Raw genomic sequence first — 9,300 nt, forward strand, 5'->3', positions numbered from 1 at the left:
GTAGACTTCGCCATACCAAACTGTGTAGCAAGGTCAGACACGCGAACACCACTCTCATACTTCGCTATGAGATCTTTTTTCACCTCTATTGTGGCTCTAACAACTTTTCTTTTTGGTTTGCTGCTTTCATTATCCTTCTTTGACCCCATGGTGGCTTATTTAATCAGAATATTTAGAAAAACAACAACAACAAAAAAAGAAAAACGAGAACGTTCACAGCAGATTTTAGCGGGTGTGTCGACTGAGCGACAGGTGCGGGTAAAATGTTCTGGGCAAGCTTGACGTGGGCTAAAAATGGTCGAAGGGTCGTTCGGGCTATCAGTCTGGTTATTTCGGGGGTTCGGGCCACGACAGCTTGGTTCGGGAACCGAGTTTATGTTCGATAACCGAGACATTTTTTCCTCAAACAATATGTTCGAAAACCGAATTGTTCGAGAAGGGAGTCGTTCGAGAACCGAGGTACCACTGTGTAGGCTTTTCACTACAATTTCAATATGTATATATATTTTTTGAGGTATCCGTTTATAAACACTACAATTTTTATAGTGATCGTTTAGTCTCAAACATATTTATTTCAGCCAAGAAACCTTGCTAAGGTAACATTGCCTTCTCCCAAGAAACCGCCTTTTTAGCAATTTATAACTATTCATAAATATTTAAATAAACTAACAATATTTTTGTACATACCTTATGCATTTGGCTTAAGCTTTTCCCAGAACTTTCCGTTTCTAACCTATATTTTAATATAGTAAAATTAAAATGGTGGAAAACTATTAATAGTTAACAGGGTAAAACAGTCATTGTCATTCTTTAAGGAATTAATTTATTTAATGTTTGTCCCAAAATTATTTGAGATTTTCACATGAATAATTTTGTATACCAGATGATAAGTAATAGTCTGTTTCAAATATTTCCTTTCATTCGCTGACAACCACTTGATTCCCCTCGGTGGACTCAGCAGATAGCCCAATGTGGCTTTGCTGTAAGAAAACACACATACACACACACCACTTTATTAATAACTCTCTACACATACATGATAAATATTCCAAATATTTGCGCGTAAAATGACTGAAAATGATCAGAAAGCATATCCATAAATGCAGTAATATCAGCATTAATAACTAAGATAATACGGAAGATCATGGATCTGTGAGACTTAAAAAGGGGCATTAATGTGGGTGCAATACAGAATATATTAAGATTGACAATCGACTCGGAAAATACGTTCCTGTAAATAAAAGTGACAACCAACCGCTGTTAAAGGTTTTACCCAGATTTGGGTCACTCTTTACTGGAATATATTTTGTGAATTATAGACTAAAACGATTAATTTTGTGATATAAGTGGGGCAGTTATGCAATATTCGAAATCATTCTGTTCGTATCTTAAGCTTGTTTCAAAAAATATTCAAATTAATGGGGTATGAACCATACATGAGAAAAGAAATATATAAAAAACGTCCTTTGTACTATTTTATGCAACAAGCTATGTTGCAAATGATTGATCACATCCGTAATGATTAGAAATAAAGTATTTTCAACTACACGATACAAAAAACATTAGTTATAGTAAATATGGTAGGGGAGTCAACAAACAGCAGAACATACCTTATCTTAAATGCAAACAAGAAAGTTTGCCGTCAGTGGCACTTAGATCACCTACGGGAAACACGTGAGTTTGTTCGATTAACCATTTTACATTCTCTTTTTTTTTTTTTCATGAATAGCAATACATTAATAGAAAGCTTCGTGAAGCACTTAACCCTCAAAGTAAGGCAAAAGAAAAACAGGAAACTACGTTTGATCCAACTAGTCTTGTTCTAATAGTTCGAGATACTGTAATAGTATGAAGTGAATATTCCTGTGACATAAGTTTCTATTTATTCGTTTTGAAAGCTGTGTAACATCCAGAATATATCCAAACTATGATGACGATCAAACCACCTCCATAACACCGTATGTCAACAGTGGTGCACGAAAGCTCGTACGATACAATGTTGAAACAATCCAGAGCATTTATATGATGTAAAAGTGGTTTAAAAAGCATGACAGTAACTTCAGTTACATTTATAACCAAAACAAACAAAGCATCGCATCTTAATCCAACTGATAAACTCTAGACTGAGCTCTAACGTCCCATTTACCACTAAATTCTTCTGATGACAGCTGGAAACAATTTCTGTCTATACTCTGGAATAAATGGGATACCATCGAGAAATACATATTCAAACAGAACCTAAATACTGATTTCAGTCAGACCGAAGCTGACCTATTGGTTAGTGTCCTCGGACTGTAAATCCAACGATTGATGATTTGTGTCCTGTTACTTCAAAATCATGTTTTGTACTTATACATCTAAGAATAACAGTCAAATCCTGCTATTCAGTGAACCAAAAGTAGGACAAAAGTTGATGAGGGATGAAGATGTGTAACTGCCCTCCCTCTGGTCTAACGGTTAAAAATTATAAACAACAGCTTATGTGAGGGTTTGCCCAACAATTATAAATAAATAGACTGAATTCAATCAACTGTTACTGCAATAGGTACTTCAATTCAATAAAATGGCTGGTTATATCAGTGAACAGTTGTTACATAAATGTTTTATAGTAAAATCTGCACAACAAATATGTATCGAAACAACATTTCTTACTCGTACTTAACTTGAAATATTCATAATGCTTTCATAACATTAATGTAAAATTATTTCGCAGATGTGCAGATCATGTATGTTATTTTAATGATGGCAAAATCAATCTCATTAATATCATTTAATCACCCTCAAAGTTTTTACCCACATCTGGGTCATTCTTTAGTAGAATTATAAAATTCTGTAGAAATTATGAAAATAATTGAACGTGTTAAAGTACGTATTAAAAATAGGCTAAAACAACTTATTTCGCAACATATGTAGGGAATTTTCCAGCATTGGAGATAGTTCTACAACAGTCTGTATGTTAGGTTAGCGTGAAATAACATTCAACTAATCGTGTATCAATCAAACATGAGGAAAAATATATATAAAAATAAAGCTTTCCACACCCACTTAACTGATAAACGCGTTTATTCGACCTGGAAATAAGTCAGCAAAACTTGATAACCTCTTTTAAAAATATACAAATAGTTAACTGAAGCCCGCACTATAAAGAAGACGCAAATTCAAATAGTGGTTACTACCATTATAGAAACAGCTCATCTTAGAACTTCCCTGGAGATGGCAGCAGATTAGCAGCTGAAATATATGATACGTACTAGTTATGAAATAATACTTTTTACTGAAAATAAATAAACAGGAAAAATAGCAATTAAATAAAATATTACCATATAAGCTATTAACTATGACAACGATTGTTATCCGCAAATATATAATGTAAAAAACTTAGATCTTTAGAAAAATGTAACTATAAATTATAGACACCATCTTCCATAATATATAAACAACAAAATAATTCCAGAACACCTAAAGTTAAGTTACCTGTAAACACCTCACGATCTTAAATATTAACTTAGAAACTTAATAAAGGCATTATTAAAGACAAGATCAAACGTCACAAAACATCACACAACATTAGAAGACTGATAATAAAAGCAAACTTGACTCTCTCAAGAGACGGTCCATCATGACCTGGTGGTCGGTGCGCTCGACTCGTAAAACAAGGGTCGCAGGTTCGAACCTCCGTTATACCAAACATGCTTGCCCTTTCAGCGTTATAATGCTACAGTCAAAGTCAATCCCACTGTTCGTTGGTAAAAGGGTAGCCCTTAAGTTGGCGGTAGGTGGTGATGACTAGCTGCCTTCCCTCTACTTTAGTCTATCACTGCTAAATTAGGGACGACTAGCGGAGATAACCTTACCACCGATCTTAACAACGACAAATCTTGGGTTGTATTCTTGAAATCCGTCAAACAAAACATAACAAACAGTCTTCCTAAATTTCTTCCTTAGAAAGTTTTAAATATCTTCCCAAGAAAGACAAAATTCTCACCTAAAATAAAGTAAATCTCGTGAACATTTATTGTGGTGTTGGGAAACAAATCACGCTTTACATTTTCTATTAATGCATATATTTATTTATAACTATATATCCATCACATAGCATATTAATAACATAAAATACACAAATAAATCCCCGTGTGCATAAACACACATCATGAATTCAAGCTTCTGCTAGTTTCATCTGAGAAAAATCCTTTTGTAATTTCAATCAAATTTAAAATTAAAAATAACAACTATAAAATGATTATATCAATAATTGTCAGTGACAGGGTTTTCAACTAAATGTGCTCGCTGCGTTTTTTTTATTTATATTCAAGTTACTTGAAAAATAGTTGTAAAAATAGAACAGCATCCTATCAGTCAGTTGCAGGTTGGATTGTAATAAAAGTAATTTATTAAACAAGTAAATGTTTTTTAACAGAAACCATTGTTTTTCAAAGTCACTAGTTTTTAAGCATATTTTTAGTTTCAATTTTGTTAACTAATTGTCTTAATTTTTCGTTTTCATCTTTTTATTTTAATTATCATTAAATATTAAAAAAATAACGTTAAAGGAAGCACGTTATTTGTAATTCACTTTTAACTGTTGTTGAAACGATATAGTGCATTCTGCCACTTCTGATTTTTTGGAAATCAAGTTCCAATAGCATCAGATCAACATTCAGAAGCAGCAACATATGATCACATTTAGTATATGCACGTCAAACCGTTTAAAGAACCAACAAAGAATAACAACAACAAAAAAAAACACAAAAAGTCAGAATTCAGAGGCATAATGAACACACAGTATTCTGTAATACCGATTTAACTGCAATATCTGGTCATAAAAATATGACTATATGATAAAATGGAATAATAGTACAATGCTGGGATATTAACAATGTACGAGAAAAAAGAAATATGGAATATAAGAGTTACATTCACATAAACGGTAACACCTCAGTGAACTTAGTAAAAAAGTCAGTAACTCCTGGATACCCTTTTTATAAGCACTCAGAAAATTGATTCAAGTTCTAATATGGATGCCATTGGCAAGTCCATAGCACAACAGCTTTTCTGTCGAGAAGACATGGAATCAAATCCCAGCTGCTACATATTACCACTATAGGCACCCTAGTGGCAGAACGGTATGTCTGCGGACTCACACCACTAGAAACCGGGTTTCGATATCCTTGGCATGCAGAGCACAGATAGCCTATTGTAGAGTTTTGTGCTTAATTCAAAACAATCAATACCACTACAGAAACACTCCTTCACGGGGCTTCCTAAAACAGCAGAAGGTTACCAGCCGAAATGTAGAGCGAAAAATAGTTAATAATCAGCTATTTTGTACTTTGGGCAAACAAATTAAATTATTGCTCGTAACAAATGTGTATAATGTATATATATATTTTAAATAAACCAATGAAGAAAGTCTTAACTCACCTCAAAGATGCACTACTTTCTTTTGACTCTTCATCAGAAACCAGCTGTAATGAAGACATGAGGTTTTAACACGTTTTTAAGCTAAGAAACAAAATAGCATGTGTAATCTATAACTTACTAGAAGACATTCTCGAGAATATATTAACAATAAACGGCTATGCCGATTATTATAAAGACAACGTAGATACGTCTGTCTCTTTTCATACTGCAAATAAAATTCCCATCCACGTTGAACATATATAAATGAAATAAAATTTAAAGGAATATATTATTGAAATAACAAATAAATTTATAAAGAAATATATTATATTAAGCACTGCTATAATGTTTTATATCTTTTATGTTTAGCCGAATAAAATAAATTCGATGTTGAATTAACACATGAATATCAAATTTCTTTTGTTTAATGCAGAAACAAAAAAAGTGTTACAACTTTAAGTTCAATTTGTCAACTAAAAACAACCATTTGAAGGACATTAGCAAATAAGAATACTTACCGTTTGATCCACTTGTGTTTCAACTCGTTCTTGCTGAATTACACGTTGGACAGCCTGTATTATTATATGGTACATCCTTTCACCTATATAATTAAAAAAGGATTTCTCATCTAGGTGTTAAAATGTTACCTGACGGTGGTATGTCTATAAATATAAATGTATATTCATTCTATAAGTACATCTTTATTAATGCTACAGAGATTGAGCACATTATATTAAAGATATTTTGGAGTCTCATCACGCTGTTATAATCCATGTTCTCACACCTGGTCATGCTCTATCTGACAAAGTGCATCTTGAGAGTGCACTACAGCATAATTTCAATAGGAAAATGCTTCATTTCAAAGCAGTCATGTTAAAATATGTATTTCGTCTTTTAAGACTCTCTATAATTTTTAAATCATCTAGTGTACAAGCGCTCATTTCAATAATCCGATCACACATAAATTCATACTAGCTGCTTCCGGCAACTTTACCTGTATGTCTTCATCTGGAATGTCATGACTACCCATTTAATTCTTCAGTTGCATCAGATATGTTACTGTTAAACTGTTCATGCTTAACCACAAAGAACACAAAATTAACAGTAATTATCCAAAATTCTCTTGTTAAATGCAACAACAACCATGAATGTCACCGCCTTAAGTCTGAATCTTAATATTCCAATCTGACAACCAAAAACATTTATTTGAGAAGAATTGACACGAGTAACAGGGAATAAGAATACTGTAAGTTTGATTCACTTGTAGAATCAACTTGTACCTCTTTACCAGGTGGAGATCCTTCTTGGTAATATGACTATTTTGGTCTTTACCATGTGTATGGTTTTTGCCACTAAACTTTGCGTTCGTGAATTCTTGTCTGTCGCAAAATGATAGATAAATTGGTGGTATATTGTAATCATATGAGTCACTAAGGTAGAAATCCTTACCATGAAATGATTGATGCACCTGGAGTTGTCACCGTTTATTTTCTGTTCGAAAAATACGCGAACTGACATCATAAAACAAAATGTACTTTATTTAGAAGTTACAGGTCTGGGACCCCTTCAAAGAACTCTCTTCCCCAACGCACACACTTATCCCAACGGTGTTTCCACTTATTGAAACAGTCCTGGTACGCTTCTTTTGTAATGTCCTCCAGCTCCTTCGTCGCATTTGCCTTAATATCGGGAATCGTCTCAAATCTTCTTCCTTTCAAGGGTCTTCTGAGTTTGGGGAACAAGAAAAAATCGCAAGGAGCAAGGTCAGGTGAGTAGTGGGGTGGGGAAGAACAGTGATCGAGTGTTTGGCCAAAAACTCACGAGTTCTGAGGGCTGAATGGGCTGGAGCGTTGTCGTGATGGAAAAACCAGTCGCCACTCCTCCACATTTCTGGCCTTTTGCGACGGATGGCGACCCTCAGACGTTTCAGAACTTCAATGTAGTAAGTCTGGTTCACTGTGGAGCCTTCGGGGAGGTACTCGTGGTGAACAACACCCTTAGCATCGAAGAAAACTGTCAGCATCACCTTGACCTTGGATCGAACTTGGCGAGCGTTTTTGGGTCTGGGAAATGTTTCACCCATCCACTGGGACGATTGGACCTTCGTTTCAATGTCATAACCATAAACCCATGATTCATCACCTGTTATGATCCTTGTCAAGAAGTTTTCATCTTCGTCTGAACGATAAAGCAGTTCCTGACAAACCTGGGCGCGATGGGCTTTTTGTTCGTTCGTCATCAGGCGTGGCACAAATTTCGCAGCAACGCGGTGCATCTTCAATTTTTCGGTCAAAATCTCGTAACAAGATCCAACTGATATCCCACACTCTTCAGCAAGCTCCCTGACAGTCAGACGTCGATTTGCCCGCACCAGGGTGTTGATTTTGTCGACGTATGGGTCGTCAGTTGACGTGGAAGGACGTCCAGAACGCTCATCATCTTCAATGGACTGTCGACCATCCTTAAAACGTTCATGCCACTTGAAACATGCTGTACGCTTCATAGCAACATCACCGTAAGCCGTGTTAAGTATAGCAAAAGTTTCAGGCGCATATTTTCCAAGTTTAACACACAATTTCACAGCAAGTCGTTGCTCCTTCAGGTCATTCATTCTGAAATCCGCCAAACAAAAAAATCGCACTTCACTTAAAACCGCGTACCTAATACACAAATGAAGATATCTGCAATCGGAAAATGGCGTCGTAATCAGCTGATCTGTGCAAACCTAGCGACACCAAGCGGATTCCCCTGGAACCAACTGGAGCCGCGCAATTCAAACAGTCCGCGTATTTTTTGAACAGACCTCGTACTAGAAAAATATATGTACAGTAAAAAGACACAAAAAATATGTATGGTAAAAATTATGTTGCTCCTTTTTAACACAAATTTTATACTTTTAAATAAGAATATTTATATTGAAAATTATGATTAACAACAGAGCCTCATGATAATTTAAGATGATATTTAAATAATTTTGTATTAAGAAAAAAACATGTTTTTCCTAAGTTACTTACATCTTATATAGTGAATATTCTTGCCAATACTTTACTTTCAATTCACAATTTTGTTTTATATTTTTGTGAATTTAAAGTTTAAATTAAAACATTTTCACTTTGCAAGTTTACTGAATGTGGGAGGAAGGTCAAATGTTGAAAATATTTACTAGAAATTTATCTAAGTTATCAAATACAAGTAAATATATTTACATATAATGAGACGCTTTAAAACATTTACACGTGGATAACAAAACTCAAAATTTTGCAGCGTTGTACTGAGGGGTACAATACAGAGAGACTGGATGTGCTAGTGACGCCGCTTTCGGCAATTTTTCAGAGAGGGAATCAAATATGTTAATTCAACATATAAAATATTAATAGTTTCATGTAAGTATGTGATACTAAAACATACCTTTCAATCGTTCAGCTTCCTCCATAGTATCAATCACAGAAGACACGATATCCCATGCACTTTCAAATTCTTTAGAAGGTAATTTATTTTGTTCCGACACAACTAACGAAACAGGAAGAAGGGTTAAAATTATCTTGATGATTAATAACTCAATTACATCAATAAAATATAACTAAGTACGAGATGGAATTTGTTTCTTTTTGTATTATCGCAACGTTACACAATGAGATAGATACCTACGATTTGTACACCGCGGGATAACGGATCATGGAATTTAGAGTTGTAAGTCGGTAACTCGTCGATGACACCCCTCCCCACGGAGGAATAAAACGTCTGGATATCCAATTTATTAATATGTGTCTACATAAAAAAGGTTGCAAATGCATGAACTGTATTAAAATTATACAATTAAAACAAGCTAACTAACAAGTTTAAAACAAATTCTACTTTCATTAGAAGCTCTCAGTGACTTAGCCGTAATAAATAAAAAAA

At 34.4% G+C, this 9,300-nt stretch overlaps 1 long non-coding RNA gene across 1 annotated transcript; it reads right to left on the reverse strand.

Annotated features, from left to right (window-relative positions):
* Positions 1 to 686: 686 nt before the first annotated feature.
* Positions 687 to 6,024, reverse strand: LOC143248360 (uncharacterized). Its single transcript, XR_013026940.1, has 3 exons — positions 5,919 to 6,024; positions 5,422 to 5,465; positions 687 to 733 (listed from the first exon to the last, which is right to left on the reverse strand). It is a non-coding gene; the product is annotated as an uncharacterized LOC143248360 (long non-coding RNA).
* Positions 6,025 to 9,300: the final 3,276 nt, after the last annotated feature.

This window comes from Tachypleus tridentatus, chromosome 4 (genome assembly GCF_004210375.1).
Source record: "Tachypleus tridentatus isolate NWPU-2018 chromosome 4, ASM421037v1, whole genome shotgun sequence".
Lineage (NCBI taxonomy): Eukaryota > Metazoa > Arthropoda > Merostomata > Xiphosura > Limulidae > Tachypleus > Tachypleus tridentatus.